This window comes from Notamacropus eugenii, chromosome 4 (genome assembly GCF_028372415.1).
Source record: "Notamacropus eugenii isolate mMacEug1 chromosome 4, mMacEug1.pri_v2, whole genome shotgun sequence".
NCBI lineage: Eukaryota > Metazoa > Chordata > Mammalia > Diprotodontia > Macropodidae > Notamacropus > Notamacropus eugenii.
This window is the reverse complement of record NC_092875.1, coordinates 109,512,745-109,533,813: the sequence shown is the minus strand read 5'-3', so window position 1 is coordinate 109,533,813 and position 21,069 is coordinate 109,512,745. Positions and strand designations below refer to the sequence as shown.

Genomic DNA, 21,069 nt, shown 5'->3' with positions numbered 1-21,069 from the left:
ACAGCCTCTGCTGTCTTGTGAAACTGTTCACAAAAGTGTCCAAATATAACTGGAGGGAGCAGACAGAGTAATCCAGATTGGAACACTCGGGGCTCTGTATTAAGAAGCTTACTTGCACAGGACATTGGCCAGCAGGAGCCCTGTTCAGATACCCTGAGTGTAATTAGAAAACCCATTGATTCCTTCTTCTCCACCTTCTTTCACGGCTTTGAACCCTAGAGATAGGACTCAGGTTAAGGAAGGGAGCAGCTCAGTGATTAAAGCCTGATGAAAGCCACAAAACATGGCCCCATTCTTCCTTCACTTGCCTCGTCCACAACATTCTGTATTTGACAGCAGTTGTTATTTAATAGGGATGGCCTTCAGGTACCAATCTCTGTTGACAGCAACAAAGGAGTGGAGAGCAGGGTGACTCAATGTTCAGTCACCAGTTTCCTGTCAAAGACACCCTAAAGGTTCCTGTAAGCTCTAAAGGAAGCTAGAACTTGTCAAACCAGCCATTTAGTGCAAATTTCCTCCTTTCTAAAGGAACCAATGCAGGGCTTCTTTAAACAGGTGGCTTCCCTAGTACACTCATATTTGCTCACAAAGATGTTAATTTAGAATTCTTATGAACTCGAAGCAAGGACAAAGTATTTCTGAATGATGTTAATAACACAAATAAGCATTTAGAGAAAAGGATTTAATTTATGAAAATTCATTGTATGTACAGAAAATAATAAGTTACAATTTATATAGGACTTAAAAGTTTGCAAAGGAGAGTACAGGTTATCTCACTTGATGTTCATAAGAGCCCTGGGAGGTAGGTGCAATTATTGTCCCTGTTTTACACATACGAAAACTAAAGTAAAGTGATTTGTCCAGGGTAACCTAGCTAGTAAATGTGTGAGGTAGGATTTGAATTCAGGTCTTTCTGACTCCAGGTTCAGCACCCTTACCATCTGGGCTATCTTGCTACCATGCCTTCATTTCCAAAAGAGCAGCTCTGGATTTTCCCAATATCCTCAGATCTTATTTATCCTCTTTCCTCCCTTTTTCTCACCCTTCTCCCTGCCTCTGACCTAGCCTTATCACATAAAAATTTTCCAGCTCTATGTCCCATTCATAGCCTTCCCTCTTCTTATAAGGGACAACCAGAAACCAGAAAAACTCAACTAAGCTCCAAATGTTAATGTATTCCCCCTTGCTTCAGGTATGCTTCTATATAAACAGGGTGTTGCAGAAACAAAATCCACTTACCTTAGGGAATAAATTGTAGAGAATTCAGCTCCATGCAGAGAAAACACTTTCTAATAATGAGGGCTGTCCAAAATGCAATGTGATTCCTCAGGTCTTCATGGCTGATCTTCCCCATAGTGGTGGTCTTCAAACGTTTGAGATTGTTATTGAATGGGGGTATTGGTTTGTTTTGTTTTTTATTTCACAAGAAGCAGGTCACTTTATTGGAATGTAAATGGTGGTAGATTTTGGGTACAGATTATGGTCAGATAACTGAAGTATGCATGCACTGAAAGACAGTAAGTGTCATGCCCACAGGTCCCAGGTGTGGGGTAAGGCAGGTGTGACTTAGCTGTTATTGTCACTGTCTCCAAGGGTGTGTTTGTCAAAAACATATTCCTCCATGCCAGAATTGGCAGGGGTGGGGTGCATTTTCTGCAGGTTGGTTACCGTGATCACTCAGTTGTGCGATGGACTTTAACTGTTTGTCCAGGTAGTGGGGTTTCAATAAAGTCACATAAATGGGGGTCATTCTTTTCCTTTGCCCGCTTGTGCAGTTCCCGTAACGACTGACTGACATTTTTTTCCAAGGGCAGAGCACACTCCGTTGCATTCAGCCCACTCTCTCAGTCTTCTTGCTCTGATTTCTAGACGTCTTGCAGGAAGAAGCGGTCGCTGCACTTGTTCTTGAGTTTCATCAGCTTCTCAGCATGCTCCCTCTCCTAGTTGGACTGGTGGAGGAAATACTTGGCAAAGTTTTTCAATGCTACGTCATCTGGGTCAAAGGAGTAAGACATGGACAGGTAGACTCAGGAGGCGTAGAGCTCCTTGATCTGGAGGTTGATGGCGGTCTCTGAGGCCTGGTGGGAAGTCTGCTGTACCTGAGAGGGGTTCGATGTTGTCATGATGGAGGTGGAGACTGTGCAGGGGCTGGGGCTAAGGCTGGCGCGGCGGAGGGAGAGGAGCACCGGGCAGGGGCGACTGTGCAGCTGGCTGGTGGGCGAATGAGCAGATGGACAAAGTGTGGTTAGTGGAGATGAAGATGGATATGAGGTAAAGGCGGTTCTGGCCAGAAATCAAGCGGCTGTTTAGATTGAAGCACTATTATAGTGGGAAACCACAGTGATTTTCCTTCCAGCTGATTGGAGGCATTGCTGAAGAGTCTCTTAGTTGATGAGTTACATGAATTTGTTCGGAGGAACTTTCGGTTTTCCTTCCAATATGGATTGTGACTCTCGAAAAATAAAAAGTTGAAATCCATTAGCTGGCCGACAGAAGCATGGCTTTGGGTTCAAGAGTCTTTCAGTATCTCTTCCACCTCACAGGATGTTGGCGTCCATGCATTCTGCCATAAGTCACTTCTTGGTTTTAACGCGTTAGGAAGGCTTATTATATTCTTGCTCTGATATTACATATGTTCTATATAAAACGTACTGCTAAGGAAAATAAATAAAAATTCAGTTCTTAAGTTGTTAGCACAATAGCAAGCCTTGCAAAATATCATTGTTGTATTCAATATGAAAGCAAACCTTGCAGGAACAGAAGTATTTAGTTGCAAGGACCCTCTCTGGAATCTCTTTCCATTTGGAGCAAGAGGATGCCTTTTGAAGAGGAAGTCCTTTTTTTTTTTTTTTACAATGAGGTTTTTGGAAGTGGGAATTTTTACAAGTGTGGTCTTGGTAAAAGGAGGTTATTTTTTGTTTTGTTTTTGTTTTTTTAAAAATCCTAAGTAGTCTACTAAGAGCCACATTTTAATGGAACATTTGTGGTAGGGGAAGGGAGAAAACAGAGAAAGATGGAGAGAAACACTTTGAAGATGTTGCAGCAAAAAGGTACTTGACGATGAATTTGCTTCTAAAAGGGAACGTGAAAGACTAACAAATAGGAGCTTCTGAGATCTTTTCGCTGAGGAGTCTCTTCTCGTCTGCCTTCTTTGTGTTCCTGGGCACACTGACAATCTCGACTGCCTAGAGTGGCCTGGAGAGCCGGCTGGCAGCTTTGCTGCCTCCAGCATCAGGAGAGGATACCAGGATTATGTACAGGGAGGTTGTTTTGCTTTTCCGTTTCATTCTGGCTCTGGTTCCTGTTGTTCAATAAGGAGTTTGAATAGCCTATGGTAACCTGCTTTGTGGCAGCTACGTTTATACACTTCTTCCCACAAGCAAAGCTTCTAATGGTCCAGCCACAGAGGTCCTGAACAGCTTTGGGATACATGGTGGTCCCCTGAGAAGTGTTGGGAGCACCCCAGAAAATCTGGACACCAAGGTGAAGGAACAGATGTAGCTGGCGTAGATTTACCTGGCCCCTGGTGTGGGAAATTAAAGAGCTTCACCAGATGAGTGACCATCTCATATTTCTGCTCTGTGAGACCCAGCTGGCCATTTTCTCCAAACCCCCAAGGGAAAACAGGTTTCTGAGAGTCTAGAACTGGAGTGTGATTGGTGTCACAGGAAACATCCCAGACAATGACATTGGGGAATGGCAAAATCTGTACAATATTTGTATTTTCAGTGCAGATGGCAACTCAGCAGAGGACCAGCTCACAGTCATATTCTAAACTCTGAGGCCATGCAATGAATTTCCTGTCAGAATTGTGTCCCAGCTGACCACATTCAGGGCACCAAAGGAGTGGAGTTTTCCCTTACACTCCATTATCATGCTGAATTCAGCCCCACAAGTCACTGTGGTATTTGGCTGGCCATTGTATATTATCTGTGCAGGGTTGGGAATGGCATCCATCCGGTTGCCAAGGCCAAGTTGCCCCATCTTGTTCTCTCCAAATGCAAACACAGAGCCAGGTTCTATTAAAGCTAGAGTGTGGTTCCTTCCACAACCAGCAGACAGGATCATTTTCTTGCTGAGGACTTCCATGAATTTGGGGGCTTCCACTCTTTTGTTATCACCCTGTCCAAGCTGCAATTTCTCATTTCAACCCTAGCTCCATAGCTTTCCTTCTGTGGTGAGGAAGAGACTGTGAGTGTCACAGGGGTTCAGAGACCTCAGTCCATACATCGACCCCAGACAGGAGTTTCTGTAAGGTCCCCACAAGTTCTGCCCCAGATTTCTGTAAGCAGTTTGCTGTTTAGTCACTTCCTTCCAAAAGATGAGGTCCCAGTTGGTTGCTCCCAAAATCAAAATCTGTCCTCTGCACTTAGAGCCTGGATGAGAGCAGGGAATAATGGGGAGAGGAAAAGAGCCTGGGTCCCCTGCACCCCTGCCCCTGCCTCACACTCCTAATCCTCTCCTTGGTGTGCTCTGCCTCTGTGATGACGAAGAAGGAGTTTTACAAGGATTCTGGCGATTCTTGGAGGAGGTGGCTAAAGCAGGGGAAGACAGTGGCATGGCTTTTGCCATCCCAGCAAAGGTTTGAGGACTTTATGGCCTGTGAGAATCCTCCCTGCCTCTTGGTGAGGCCAGGAAAATAACACCCAGGCAGCTTAACTGACTCAGTTCCCAGAGGTCCCCAATGCCTCAGACTCTGGCTTGAGACATGGTTGTACCACCTTCCTTCTGTCCAGGAACACCCTGCCACCCTAGTTGGAAGTAGTAATGAGAGAAACCCCAATCCCTCCGTGTATCTGAGGTGATCAACAAAGGTGAGCCAGACAGCAAGGTGAGTGACCCTTAGTGGAGAGCAGAGGAGCAAGTTATTACCCTTCCATGTTTCCCTGCAGCTGAGGGTTGAGACGGGGCTAGACTCATAACCTTCAGTACCTACAGACTGAGAGAAGGTTTGGTGTTTTCCCTTGGGACATGGACATTGAAAGGTTTTGGTGTTAATGAGTTTTCCAGAATTCACCCTATTACCTAGCTCTTTCAATTCCTAGATTATTTATATAACTATTCATATCTGTATCCATATCCCTGTCTCTATCAAATCTTTATCTGGATCCACATCTATCTCCATATCTATATTGGTCTAGCAATTTTCATATAAATATCTATATTTGGTGCTCTACCTATATCCCTGTCTAATCTGCTTATGTTTCTCTTTCCATATCTCTCTCATCTGTTTCTATACCTATATCTATCTATATCTATATTTATATACATGTCCATATCTGTACACCAGTCTAATCTGCTTATGTTTCTGTTTCCATATCTATCCAGTCTGTGTCTCTATATATCTATATCTATATTCATGTCCATATCTATATCTAATCTGTACCTAAATCTACCTTCATATCTACATCAGTGTATCTATATTCATATCCATATCTATATCTCTGAACCTATCTATATCCCTGTCTAATCTGTATATGATGCTATTTCCACATATATATCCAATCTGTATCTGTACCTATACCTATCTTTATCTATAGCTATATTCATGTCCATATTGATATCTCATCTGTATCTATGTCTGTATCTATATCCATATCCATATCTGTATGTGTATCTATATCCATGTGCATATATTCATATCCCTTTGCATATATAATCTGAATCTAAAATCTATATCTATATTCATGTTGATATCTGCATCTCATCTGTATCTATATATGCATCTACCTATATCCATACATAAACACATACACATACACAAATATGCATATCTGCTTCATGTATGTGCATATGCATATTTCTCTCCATGGACTTAAATTCCTGAACCCAATTCAAAAACAAGAGAAGAGATTTTGAAGTAGTGATAAAACTTTCCCTAGTTAATGTGTTATTCTTCCATTAGATATTTGGTCATAAGGTCCCCTTCCCTTCAAACTGTCGGCCCACCTAACCTATTTAAAAGCAATAGTGAAAAGCTTATGTTGGATCATGTTTCTTTTCTCTCATTCACATAAATTTTCAATTGATAACTCAGCTCTCTCTGTCGGGGCAGGGGGCTCCTGGCATGAGACATAATCAGCAATGATCCCTTTTCTTCTGTAAGAAAACTCCTAAAATGGCGTGGGGGTGGAGATTTCTTTCATTTAAAAATGTGAGTTCACTTCTCAGTAAGAACCAAGAAGGGATATTTATGAAAACATATAATTTTATCATACTAACTTGTACAAAGCAGTTTTTGGGCTCCTGTGTATGCATCTTCCGTTCAAGAGGCTTTGTCATTAAAGATTTTTTGTTCTTTTCCCATATTTATTGATGAATAAAAGAGTGAAATACTTCTCCCCAACCATTTCTGGCAAAAGGAGGAGAAAATAGCCACCAAAATCACTGTGCTTTTTTCGTTTGCTTTGTAAAAGAGATCTTTCCTTCCTTTCTGTTAAAATTACCTTTCTATTAAATGAGGGGAACTAGGTGGCAGCTGGGCTGGAGTCAAGACTATCTAAGTTCAAACCTGGCCCCTGGCACTTTACTGATGTGTCCTGGGCAAGACACAGTAAAATGAAAATAATAATACCTATCTCCTACAGTTGTGGTGAGGATCAAAGGAAATATTGGTTCAGAAATATTGGTGAAGAAAATTAGCACAATGTCTAGCACATGGTGGTGCTTAATCCAAAGTGTGGGGAAATAAAATTGATGGTTTGTCATATACACACACAAACATATTGACTAGAAGTAACTAGAGGTAGATCAATTCCTTGCCAGTACTGAACCAATGAATTGCACATGTGTGCTTATGTATACATACATATATTAAATGCCTCATTATTCCTAGTCAGAAAAATGTTTATTAGAATAAGTTACATGTGTATGATTACCTAAAAATACATGTAACATCACTGGAGTATTTATTATCTGAGTTCTCAAAGTTAGGAGGCTGCATTTGGTTTGAGTTTGACTTTGTTTCAGGGTAGGTGATTAGGAATGCAGGGAGAAAACTTCTACCGTTCAGCGGATCAGCAATTATCTTGCAATTTATGGTCACAGAATATTGCCCAGACGATTGAAAGGTGAAGTAAACTGTCTAGTGTGTTTTACGGGCAGAATCTGAACTCAGATTTTCTTGCTCCCAGGACCAGTCTGTTATACTGCCTCCCCTGGAAGTTGCTGAGGGAATTCAAAGTTTTAAGACCAATATATATTCATAAATTTACCACTTATAAAATTAGTTGCCACCATTCATACTTAACACTAACATATTTCCAAGACCATTCTGTTTTGTCTTTGTCTGCTCTGGTGACCATGGACAAATGCTTTTTGCCTGAATTCCCTGAACTGTAAAATGGGGATGATAATATCAACTGCGTTCCACATTTGTGACAATCAAGTGAAGTCATTGCAAATTGTTCCTGAAGTGCTTTGCATTGTGCCTGGCACAGAGTTAGTTGCTACATAAATGGGAGTTATTCTTATCATCACTATTGTTATTATTTCTACATAGAGTAATGGATCCAAGCCCCACCATTAGACTGTTGCAAACTTCAGGGAGTTTCCTATGTGCCATTAGAACTTATGCCCCTTGGGATCAGCAGAGTGTCTAATGCCACACACCCCCTCAGACTTAGAATCCACAAACCCTGAACTGAAAGCACTTTGAGAGCCCTGTTCCGGTCTGTATTTCGGTTGAAAAGTCTCCAATTTGTGGACAGTTTGTTTTGTCATTCCTTTGCAGGACTCCCTGACTTACCAAAAGAGACATCTATTTCCCATTTGCTGCTAATAAGTGGAGAAGAGTCCCCGAATGTCAATTCAACTGTTTTTCTATTTTAATTAAACTAGTGCTTTTCACCACTACTGTGAGATGGCATACTTTGATAATGAAATGGCGACTCTTTGGAGCAAGATATTTATCTCCTCCACAGTCACTCATCTTTGACTACCAACTACTGAAGCACCTTTTCACATGCAACACAAAGTCAGAAACACCTTCTCCTTCATGCACAAAAGCCCTGATGAACTAAGCAGAGTTTCCTGGGTATTTTCCAAAAATCCCTCAAATTGTCCATCTCCTGCAAGCATTCCAAGAAGACAATTTTGCGATGTTCCATTTGCAGAAATTAAACAAAATCGAAACCTAGTCACCTGAGCATTTAAAATAACCTCCAAAGTTTCTCCACCTCACTTCTCTCTCAATGTGGTTTTACTTCAATGACATGTAATAACAAATTCAAAGGTCCCTTGGACAAGGCAGTTTGATCCCTGAACGTAACCATCTCTTTTCTTAATGAGCTTCTCAAAATATTGTGTTGTGTTGACAGGCTCATTGTCAAGGCTGATTCATAGAATTTCAGAGTTGAAAGGAAACCCAGTGACCATTTAACTCAAATTACAGAAAAATGGGTGACTGGCTTCAAGGGGACTCAGAGGAGACCCAAAGAGGGGGTTCTTGGGATAAAGGGATGGAAAGACAGTCTGGGGGAGGAGGAATGAGGAGGAAGGAGGAAAGGGAAAGGGAGGCCTGAATGTTTGGTAGTGCAAGACTGCAATGTTCAGGTTGTGTGCCTTCCCTGAGGACACAACTATTTCAAGGGAAAGGCATTAAATTAAATCACATGGGAAGAAAAATCATAATAGCCCCCCCCCCCCAATATAATGAGGCTGTATTCTCTCATAAATAGACACAGCATGAGTGAGAAGAGGAGGGATGTGTAAGGACTGCACTTGAAGGGTAATCTTGTAGGGATAGTGTGGGGCTGGGTTCCATGTGGAGGGGCAGCTTACACTTGTGATGTTCCAGAAAAACTGACATCTTCTCAGTGGGCCTGTTGCCTGCTATGTATGGGGTGTGTTGGATACATTGTTGCACAAGTTCTCCATTGATCTTGCTCTGGCTGATAGTCATTTGCTCTGAGTTGGGTCTTGACCTGATGGCTATGTACATGTTCCTATGGGCATAAATACACATATGTGCATATGTGTGTACATACATATATGTATTCACACTCCATAAACGTATGTATGAATATAATATTTTCTCCATCTATCCTAACACTGGGAAAACTCTCAAGGTTACAAATATCTTTCCATGCAGGAATGGAAACAGTTCACCTTTAGGAAATCCCCTATTATTTCTCTTTCCTGTTAAGTTTTCATGCTTCTCTTGATCCTTGTATTTGAATGTAGCATTTTCTATTCAGCTTTGGTCTTTTCATCAAGAATGCTTGAAAGCCTTCTATTTCACTGAATATGTATTTTTCCCCCTGAAATATTATACTCACTTTTGCTGGGTAAGTGATTCTGGGTTTGAATTCTAGAGTTCCTTTGACCTCTGGACTATTCTGTTCCAGTATTGTGGAAATACAGTCAGGTCAATAAGAGGTCTAGCAGCTTGTACATTATAGTACCTCTGCTAACTCTGGTGTTATTAATATTGTATTTCCACAATACTCGAATTGTTTCTTTCTCACTGCTTGCAGTGGTTTTTTCCCTGATCTGGGCCCTCTGTAATTTGACCACAATATTCCAACAAGTTTTCCTTCTGAGATCTCTTTGAGGAGGTGATGGGTAGATTCTTTCAATATGCATTTTACCCTCTGGTTCTGCAATATCAGGGTAGTTCTCCTTTCTTGAAAGATGATGTCTAGACTCTTCCTTTGATCATGGATTTCAGGTAGTCCAATCATTTTTATATTATCTCTCCAGGATCTGTTTAACAGGTTGTTTGTTTTTCCAATGAGATATTTTACATTATTTATTATTTTTGAATTCTTTTGGTTTTGTTTTATATTTTCTTGATTTTTCATAATGTTATTACCTTTCATCTGTTCCATTCTAATTTTTCAAGAATTATTTTCTTCAGGGAGATTTTGGACGTCCTTTTCCATTTGATCAATTCTGGTTTTTCAGGCAATCTTTCTTCATTTCCTTTTGGACACCTTTTGCCATTTGTGCATTTTTAGGTATTATTTCTTTAGTATTATTGGGGGCATGGTCTCCTTTGGCAAGCTGTTGACTCATTTTACATGATTTTCCTCCATTTTTCTCAATACTCTTCCCAATTTTTCCTCTACTTCCCTTACTTGATTGTCAAAATCTTTTTGAGGTCTTGCAGGGCCTGTGACCAATTTATATTTTTCTTACAGGCTTTGGACGTAGGAGTTTTGACTTTGTTGTCTTCATCTGGTTGTACGTTTTGATCTTCTTTGTTACAAAAGTAGGATTCTGTGCTTTTTGATTTTGTTACTACGTTACTCCAGTTATAAGATTTACTTTTTTGCTTACTTTGTAGGTATATTCTTTTTACATGCTGATTCCCTTTATTACTACTACTACTACTACTACTACTACTACTACTACTACTACTACTACTAATACTACTACTACTACTACTATTACTAGTACTACTACTATTAATATTACTACTACTACTATGACTTCTACTACTATTACTACTACTACTTCTACTATTACTACTTCTACTACTATTACTACTACTACTGCTGCGGCTATTGCTGCTGCTGCTGCTACATCAGCTACCATTTATGTAGAGCATAAAGATTTGGAAGCACTTTTTGTATGTGAAATCATGGATCTTTTCAACATCTTTGTATGTTGGGGCATACTATTTCATTTCTGCAGATGAGCAACGTGAGACTAAGAAAGTTTAAGTGCCTTCATTGTGGTCACATCAATAATTGTCTGGGGAAGGATTTTGTACTCAAGTCATACTGACTCCAAATCTATCTCCCCATAAACTGCATCATCTCATGCTACCATTTATAGGTTTACTTTCCTTACAGATTTCCTCCTTTAACCACTCTTCCCTCCATGTTCTCTATTTCCTTTATGGGTTGATTCACTTTACTTTTTCAGCTTTTAAAAACTTGTCAGTCACACCTAACTATTTTCTCTGAATTCCCCAAGCAGCAGAGAGCAGGCTCATCCAATTTTTCTCTTTCTTCTATTGTTACCATTGTCTTTCACTTTCTTTTTCTTATGTGATGTACTTTCTGCCTTTCCCTGAGTATTTTTCCTCCCCTTAGACACTTTTTCCCGAATGCTTCTCCAGCTGGAGACCTCATTGGATGGAGTCTACCTCTTCTTCCATCATCTCAAGTCAATCTTCAATTTTTCCTCCAATTTTCCTAAATTTAACCTCCCCAAATTCAGTCTCTGGCCTTCTTCACCCATCTATCTAAAGTCTTCCCTGTCTTCTTTTTATTCCTTTTATCTTTTTTATTTTCTAGTCTTTTCTGTCCTCCTGCATTGGAAGCTGGGTTCCTGGGGTTGTTGTGGTCACCACATTCCAGTTTATTGGTTGGAAATATTGTTTCCCATCACCACTTGCTGCATCTGGAGAAACTCTTGAGTCATGCTCTCTAAAAAATGCTGCTGCTCTTAGATCAATAACTGTCAAAGTGTTCCTGATTCAATTAGCAGACCTCTCATATGACCTGGGATTTTTCCTTCTCTCAGATGGAGGACATTGTATTTTCTTCCCATCTTCTGATTGCAGTAAATGTTGGAATAACTCCCAAGCATTCTCATTAGTAGCAATTATTGTAGATGATGGAATGCATGCATCCTGAAATGTTCAATGAAGTTTAACTAATACTATTTCTATTTACTAATGTGTAAAATCTTGCATTTGAAATTCTCCCTGAATTATCTACAGCATGACATGCTCAACCATATCTTCCTCCTTGTAACTGGACACCTGCTACACAAACCACCTGTCCCGCCTCAACACTGGTCCTGTTCACAGAGGACAGGATGTTGACAGCACAGGGAGCCCAATATTTCAATGAAATGAACAGTATGAGGTAGTATAGAGTATATAGCAGTTTGCTCATTAACAAACAGATGAACAACTGGAATAATGATGAAGAATATTAGTGTGGAAAAAGTTATTCAAAAGATTTTGGTATGGACTTGAGCTTTCCACACATGCCTCTCAGTTGAGAAATAAAATCCCAGAGACAAAACCACCATGAAGTGGCCCTTTCTCAGTTCACAAGCTTTTCAACTTGGTAGAGGGTTCACATCTACTGAAACTTATTCTAATTAACCACCGAGCCCTTTGAATTTCATCCTCAAAAGATTAAGCCATGTTATTATTAAATAATATGGTTAAAGAATTTTGAAAATGTCAAAGTGACCTATAAATGCAACTTCAATCAACCCTAGTGGTGTAAGGTAGGAACACCATAGGAGGAATTTTTGATAAACTATTGCATAATATTACACTGTAGAGGTAAAAATGGATCATTTATTTAAAATAGAAAAACAGGCTCTAAATACATTAACACCAAAGCAGGTTTTAATACCCATGAGTCAACCAAGCTAGGGCACCAGAACTTCCCTCACATCCCTCTCACAGTCTCCCCTATCCTTCTAACTTCCCCCCTACTCTCATCCCCAACCCTACCCCACCTCACCCCGCCACATACTGAAAGTTGTATTTGAGTCTAGCTGAGACCTAGGCCCCAGCTCTAGGGGAGCTCATGGTGGGGTCAATAACTCACCCATCTGATGACCACCAAGGGTGTCCCACGTTGATGGCTGGAGCACCTCAGATACACTGAGAGGGCAGAGGTAACTGTCACAACCACTCCCAACTGGAATGACTAAGGTCTTCCTGGACAAAAGGAAGGCTGTCCCAAACCAGGTGGGGAAACCTCCAGAAACCAAATCAGTCCTGCTGCTTGAGTGCTAAACTCCTGGTCCTCACAGGAGGGGAGTGGGACTCTCTAAGGCCACAAAAGCCCTCTCCCTGCTGAGAGGTGACTGGCCATGCCTTGTTCTTCCCCTGTAAATGGTGTGGTTATCCTCCTCCTCCTCCTCTTCCCACTCCTCCTGTCTTCCTGTTTTTCCTCCTTGCCATCTTTCTCTCCCTCATCTTTCTCTCCTCACCATATTCCTCTTCCCCCTTTTTTCCTCCACTTTTGCATCCTGTCCTCCTCTCTTTTCGGTTCCTGCTTTCTCCTTTTGTTTCTTGTTCTTTTGCCTTCCTTTGCTTATCTTTTTCTTCTTTCTTCACCTTTCTGTGCCTCTTTTTTTCTTTTCTGCCTCTTCTTTTTCTCTTTTCTGCCTCTTCCTTTTTTTGGTTTTTGCTTTCTCTTCCCCATCATTCTTTAGTTATAGCATGGAGCCTAGCACAGGTAAACAAGGACTAAGTAAGTGTTTTATCTGTATGTCTATTGAGATATCCCCATTCCACATCAATGACACTCAAGTCCCCACCAACCCTGGCTTCATCCATCATACCCACATACAAGAGTAGCACATGGATAAAAAATACTTATCTGAATACTCTTATTCAAGTGCATTTGAATGGATGATAATGGCTAGGAGCAAAGTTAGAACCAAGTGACATATACCTCCTATCCCCAGTATAAGTGACTAGCCTCTAGCCAACAGTCTCTGGTCATTTGTGACCCTATTCACAAAACGTCAAAATAGAATTGGAGGGAGGAGACAGAGTAATCCAGACTGGAACACTCAGGACTCTATAATAAGAAGCTCACCTGCACAGGACATTGGCCAGCAGGACTCCTGTTCAGACACTCTGATGCTAATGAGAATACAATTGATCCTTTGTTCTCTACCTTCCTACAAGTCTTTGAACTCTAGAGATAAGACTCAGGTTAAGCAAGGGAGTACCTCAATGATTAAAGCCTGAAGAAATTCACACAACATGGCCCTATTCTTCCTTCACCTGCCTTGTCCACAACTGGCTGTATCTGAAATCAATTGTTATTTAGTAGGGATGACCTCTGGATACTAGTCTCTGTTGACAGCAGCAAAGGAATGGAGAGCAGGGTGACTCAATGTTCAGTCACCAGTTTCCTATGAAAGACTCGTTAAAAATTCGTGTAATCTCCAAAGGAAACTAGGACCTCTCAAACCACCCATTTAGTCTGAATTTCACCCTTTCTAAAGGAACCAGTGCAGGCTTGCTTTAAAGAGGTGGCTTCCCTAGGACACTCATGTTTGCTCACAATGATATTAATTTCACATTCTTCACAAACTGGAAACAAGGACAAAGTATTTCTGAATGATGCTAATCCAACAAACAAACAAATAAGAAAAGAGGATTTAATTTATGAAAGTTCACTTTCCCAAAAATAAGTTACCATTGATATAGGACTTAAAAGTTTGCAAAACACACTGTATCTCATTTGATGTTCATCAGAGCCCTGTGAGGTAGGTGCAGTTATTGTCCCTGTTTTAAACACCAAGAAACTGAAGGGAAGTGATTTGTCTAGGGTAACTCATTTTGTAAATGTCTGAGGCAGCATTTGAACTCAGATCTTTCTGACTCTAGGCTCAGCACCCTTACCCTTTGGGCAACCTTGCTACCGTGCCTTCATTTTCAGAAAAGCAGCTCTGGATTTTGACAATATCCTCACATGTGATTTATCCTCTTTCCTCCATTTTTCTGACTCTTCTCCCTGCTCTAACCTAGCCTTATCATATCAAAATTTACCAGGTCTCTGTCCCATTCACATCGTTCCCTATTCCCCTAAGGGACAACCAGAAAGCAGAGAAACTCAACTAAGCTCCAAGTGTTAATGTACTCACCCCTTCCCCAGACAAGCTTGCATATTAACAGGGTCTTCCAGAAACAAAATCCACTTACCTTAGGGAATCAATTGTAGAGAGTTTTCAGCTCCACACAAAGAAAGGAATGCCCAATAATGAAGGCTGTCCAAAATGCAATGGGATTGGTCAGTTCATTCTGGGTGCTCTTCACCATCCTGGTGATCTTCAAAGATTTGAGATAAGCATTGATTGGGGGTATTGAGTTGTCTTTATTTTTTTTTTTCATCAGTACCCAGTCTCTTTTTTGGGATGCAAACAGTGCCACTTTTCGTACAGATTATGGTCAGATAACCAAAATAGACATACACTGAAAAACAGGAGGACTCTTGCCCACAGTTCCCAGGTGTGGGGGAAGCCAGGTGTGGCTTAGCTCTCACTGTCACTGTCTCCAAGAGTGTGCTTGTCAAAAAGACATTTCTCCTTGCCAGAATTTGATGTTCCCATTTTGCACACGTTGGTTACATGATCACCCACTCGTTTGATGGGCTTTACCTGTTGGTCCAGGTAGTGAGTTTGGATGAAATCACATAAAAGGGGTCATTCTTGTCAATTTGCAGCTTGTCCAATTCCAGTAACGACTGATTGACATTTTTTTCCCAGGTCAGAACACACTCTATTGCATTCAACCCATTCTTCCAGTCTTCTAGGGCCGGTTTCTTGATTTCTTGCAGGAAGATGTGGCTGCAGGGTTGCTTCTGGAGTTTCATCAGCTTCCCAGCATGCTCCCTCTCCTCGTGGGACTGCTGGAGAAAGTACTTGGCAAAGTTCTTCAATGCTACATTATCTTGGTCAAAGTAGTAAGACATGGACATGTAGACATAGGAAGCATAGAGCTACAGGTTGCTGTAGCGGTTGATGGAGGCCTCTGAGTCCTGGCGGTAGTTCTGCTGCACCTGAGAGGGGTTCGATGTGGTCATGTCAGTGGTGGAGAGTGTGCAGAGGTTGGGGCTGAGGCTGTGGAGATGCTGGGGGCAGCAGAGGTGGGGCCGGGGTAGGTAGTGACTTGAGCTGCGTCTGCTGAGTGAACTGGGGGACAGAGGAAGTGTTAGTTAGTGGAGGTGAAGGTTGACAGGTGCCTAAGGGCCGCTCTGGCCAGGAATCTGAGCAGCGGGTTCTGTACAAGCCCTGTTGAAGAAGTACACCTCAGTGACTCCCCTTCCTTTCCCTTCTGGCCCATTGGGAATATGGTTGAAGAGTCTCTTTGCTGATGAGTTATATGAACTATTTCGGAGGAACTTTGGGTTTACCTTCCAATAATGATTGTGTGACTCTGGAAAAAGACAAGCTTGAAATCGTTTAGCTGGCCAACAGGAGCATGGATTTTGAATTGAGGGATCTTGCAGCATGTCTTGAATGTCACAGGACATTGGAAGCCATGCATTTAGGCTTAAGCCAATCCTTGGTGTAAAGCTTTAGAAATGGCTGATATTGTTTCTGTGATTAAATGCCTGTTCTAGATAAAACTTAATACTTAGGAAAACAGATAAAAATTCAGTTGTTAGGGTGTTAGCACAATAGCTAACCCTGGAAAATAGCATTGTTGGAGTCAATATGAAAGCAAGACTTGCATGAACAGGTGTATTTAGTTGCAAAGAGTCTCTCTGGAATCTGTTTCCATTTGGAGCAGGAGGATACCTTTGGAAGAGGAATTCTTTTTTTACAGTGACGTTCCTGGAAGTGGGGATTTTTACAAGGATGCTCTTGGAAGAAGGTTTTCTTTTGGTTTGTGTGCTTTTCTTGGTGGTTTTTTTTTTTTTTGTTTGTTTTTTAAAGAATGCTAAGTTCTAAACTCAGAGAAAAAATTTCAACTGAACATTTGGTGTAATGGAAGGGAGAAAAGAGAGAAAGGGCGCGAGAAACACTTTGGAGATCGTACAGTGAAAAGGTAGTAAACGTTGAATTTGCTTATAAAATGGAACCTCGGAAACACTAACAAATAAGAGCTTCAGGCGACCTTTCACTGAGTAATCTCTTCCCATCTATCTTCTTTGTGTTCCAGGCACATTGGCAATGTCCCCTGCCTGGAGGAGCCTGGAGAGTCTGCTGGCAACATTGCTGTTCCTGGCATCAGGAGAGGGTGCAGGGACTATACTCAGGGAGATGTTTTGGCTTTTTATTTTCAGTCTCCCTCTAGTCCCTCGGTTTCACCGAGGGGTGTGAGTAGCCTGTGGCAACCTGCTCTGTGTAAAGGCCATCTAGGGTTTTCACTTCTCAGACCCTAGTGTAAGACTTGGACTTATGATCCCAGTAGCCCAATTCACTGAAGGTTGGAGACTAGCCCCAGCTGACAGTACTCTCAACTGCAGCCAGGAGAATACCACTCTTCCCACAAGCTAAGCTTCTAATGGTCTAGCCACAGAGGTACTGAAGAGCTTTGGGATACATGGTGCACTCCTGAGAAGTGTTGATAGCTCCCTGGAAAAACAGGCCACCAACTTCACTGAAGGTGAAGGATCAGGTGTAGCTGGTATAGATGGCATAGATTTGCCTGGCTCCAGGACCTGGGAAATCAAAGAGCTTCAGCAGTTGAGGGATCATCTCAACCTTCTGTCCTGCATGGCCCAGCCAGGCATCCCCTCGAAACCCTCAAGAGAAAGCACCTGTCTGAGAATCCAAAACAGCGTGTGATTGGTGCCATAGGCAACATCTCAGAAAACGAAATTGGTGACTGGCAAAATCTGTCCATTTTTTTATCTTTTCAATGAAAATGGCATCTCAACAAGGGACCAGCTCATAGTCATATTCTGTCCTCTGAGGTCAGGCATGAATTTCCCTTTGGAATTGTGTCCTAGCTGACCATACTGAGAGCACCCAAAGGGTAGAGGTTTCCTTTGCAATCCATTCTCATGCTGAATTCAGCCCCACAAGTCTTGTTGGTATTTGGCTGGTCATTGGACATTATCAGTGCAGGGCTGGGGATGGCATTGGTCTGATTGCCAAGGCCAAGTTTTCACATCTTGTTCTCTCTAAATGCAAACCCAGAGCCAGTTTCTGTCAAAGTTAGAATTTGGTTCTTCCCACAGCCAGCAGATACCATCACTTCCTTGCTGAGGACTTCCATGAGTTTGGGGACTTCCATTCTCTTGGTATCACCATGTCCTAGCTGCCCCTTCTCATTTCGATCCGAGCTCCACAGCTCTCGTTCTGTGGTGATGAGGAGACTGTGACCAGAACAGGGGTCAGAGACCACCATCCAAACCTGGATTCTGGACAGTCATTTCTGTGTGGCCCCCACAAGTTCTGCCTCAGATTGCTGTAAGCAGCTTGCTGTTTAGTCACTTCCTTCTGACCAGTGTGGTCCCAGTTGCTCACCCCCAAAATCCAAAGCTGCCCTCTGTACTTAGAACCTTCAGAATTGGGGAGGAGATGATGGGGAGGATGAAAAAGCCTTGGTCCCCCGTACCTCTGCCCCGGCCCCACAGTCATGAACCTCTCCTTGTTGTGATGTGGATCTGTGGTGACACAGCAGGATTTTTACAAGGATGCTGAGGATTCTTGGAGGAGGAGGTTAAAGCAGGGGAAGAGAGTGACATGGCGTTTGCCATCCCAACAGAAGTCTCCTCGATTTTATGACCTGTGAGAATCCTCCTCTCCTCTTGCTGAGGCCAGGAGAATAACACCCAGGCAGTGAACTGACTCAGTTCCCAGAGGTCCCCCATGCCTGATGACCCTAGCTTGAGACGTGGTTGTACCACCTTCCTTCTGTCCAGGAACACCCCGCCACCCCAGTTGGAAGTAGTGGAGACAGAAGCCCCAGTCCCTCCGTGCATCTGAGGTGATCAACAAAGGTGAGCCAGACAGCAAGGTAAGCCCCCTTTAGTGGTCAGCAGAGGAGCAAGTTATTACCCTTCCATGTTCCCCTGCAGCTGAGGGTTGAGACGGGGCTAGACTCATCACCTTCAGTACCTGCAGATTGAGAGAAGCTTTGGTCTTTTCCCTTGGGACATGGGCATTGAAAGTTCTTGGTGTTAATGTGTTTTCCTGGATTTACCCTATTACCTAGCTCTTTCAATTCCTAGATTATTTATACACCTATCCATATCTATATCCATGTCCCTATCTACATCTAATCTATATTTTTATCGCTATCTTCATATCTATATTCATATCCACATCTATTATGTGTTCTTATCAATATACCTGTCTAATCTCCATATATTTCTATTTCCATATCTATAACCAGTCTGTATCATTACCTATATTTTTCTATACCTATATTCATGTCCATATCTATGTCTTATCTCTATCTTTACCTATGGAGGTATATCAGGTTATGTATATTCATATCCATATTTATGTCTGAGTCCCTATTTATATTCCTGTGTACTCTGTACATGTTCCTATTTCCATATCCCTAACTATATCACATCTCTATCTGTATCTATGTTCGTATCAATATCCATATCTGTATCTGCATCTATCTATATTATATTTCTATGTGTATCTACATCCATGTCCATATATTCATATCCGTATGCATATCTAATTTGTATCTGAAGTGTATATCTATATTCATGTCCTTATCTATATCTACATGTATATCCACACATTAACATATATACATATACAAATATGCATGTCTGCTACATGTATGTGCATATTTTCTCTCCATTGATTTAAATTCTTAACCCTAATTCAAGGACAACACAAGAGATTTTGAAGTAATGACAAAAATTTTCCCAACTAATGCGTTATTCTTCAGTTAGATATTTGATCATAATATCCCCTTCCCCTCATACTGTAGGCCCACATAGCCTTTTTAAAAGCAGCAGTGAAAGTCATGTATTATATCATGTTTCTTTTCTCTCATTCACATAAATATTCAGTTGCTAAACTCAGCTCACTCTGTCAGGTGGGGTTCTCCCAGGAGAGAGTATCAGAAATGATCCCATTTCATTCCTAAGAAATATCCTAAAATGATATGAGTGGAGGTTGCTTTTATTTAAAAATCTGTATTAAGTTCTCAGTTACGAACCAAGAAGGGATATTTATTGAAACATATAATGTTTTCATCCTAACTTGTATAAAGCAGTCTTTGTGTTCCTGTGTATGCATCTTTAATTCAAGAGTTTACCTGACTAAAGATTTTTTTCCCTTTCCGCATATTAATAGATGAATATAAATACTTCTCTCTATCCATTTCTAGCAAAAGGGGGAGAAAACAACCAAAATCACTGTGCTTTTTTAGTTTGCTTTGTAAAAGAGATCTTTCCTTCTTTTCTGATAAAACTACTTTTCTATTAAATGAGGGGAACTAGGTGGCACCTGGTCTGGAGTCAAGACTATTTAAGTTCAAACCTGGCCCCTGGCACTTTACTGGTGTTTCCTGGGCAAGTCACAGTAAAATGAAAATAATAGTACCTATCTCCTACAGTTGTTGTGAGGATCCAAGCAAATATCAGTTAAGAGATTAGCACAGTGTCCAACACATAGTGGTGCTTAATCCAAAGTGTGAGGAAATGAAAAGGATGATTTCTCATACACACTCACAAAAATATTTTCTAGAATTCATTAGAGGTAGATAAATTCATTGCCAAGTACTGAAGCAATGAATACCATATGTGTGTATGTATGCATACATATATTGAAATGCTTTAATATTTCTATTATTTTAGTCAGAAAAATCTTGTATTAGTATAAGGTATATGTATATGAATATATTACAAAAATGTTACTCATTATTTGACTATTCATTATTTGAGGCCTCAAAGTCTTGAGGCTGCATTTTGTTTCAGCTTGGGTTTGCTTGATGGTAGCTGATTAGGCAATGCCCAGTGAGAAAACTTCTACCAGTCAGCGGATCAGCAATTATCTTGCAATTTATGGTCATAGAATATTGCCCAGAGGATTGGAAGGTGAAGTTAACTTTCTAATGTGTTTTACTGGCAGAATCTGAACTCAGATTTTTTTGCTCCAGAGACCAGTCTGTTATACTGCCTCCCCTGGAAGTTCCTGAAGGAAGCCACAATTGTAACATGAATATATACCCATGAATTCAACACTTTTAATATTAGATGCCTCCATTCCTACTTAAGGCTAACATATTTCCAAGACCATCCTCTTTTGTCTTTGTCTCATCTGGGACCCTAGACAAGTCATTTTTGCCTGAATTACCTTAACTGTGAAATGGGGATGATAATAGCAGTTATCTGCCGCAGTTGGGGGAATCACATGAAGTCATTGTCAATTGGTCATAAAGTTCTTAGCCTTGTGCCTGGCACATCGTTAATTGCTACGTAAGTGGGACTTATAATTATCATCACTATTGTTATTATTTCTACATACAGGAAAAGAACCAAGCCCCACCATGAGACTGTTGCAAGCTTCAGGGAGTTTCCTATCTGCCATTAGCACTTATGCCACTAGGGGTCAGCAGTGGGTCTAATGCCAGAAAGACCCTCAGACCTAGAGGCATATACACTGAACTGAAAGCACTTTGATTCCCGTTCTTATCTGTAGGAGACC

The 21,069-nt window shown here is 41.3% G+C and overlaps 2 pseudogenes; both read right to left on the bottom strand.

Moving 5' to 3' along the window:
* Positions 1-12,472: 12,472 nt before the first annotated feature.
* LOC140500480 (ferritin heavy chain-like) lies at positions 12,473-15,521 on the bottom strand (annotated as a pseudogene).
* A 1,150-nt stretch (positions 15,522-16,671) lies between these two features.
* Positions 16,672-18,030, bottom strand: LOC140500478 (protein RCC2 pseudogene; annotated as a pseudogene).
* Positions 18,031-21,069: the final 3,039 nt, after the last annotated feature.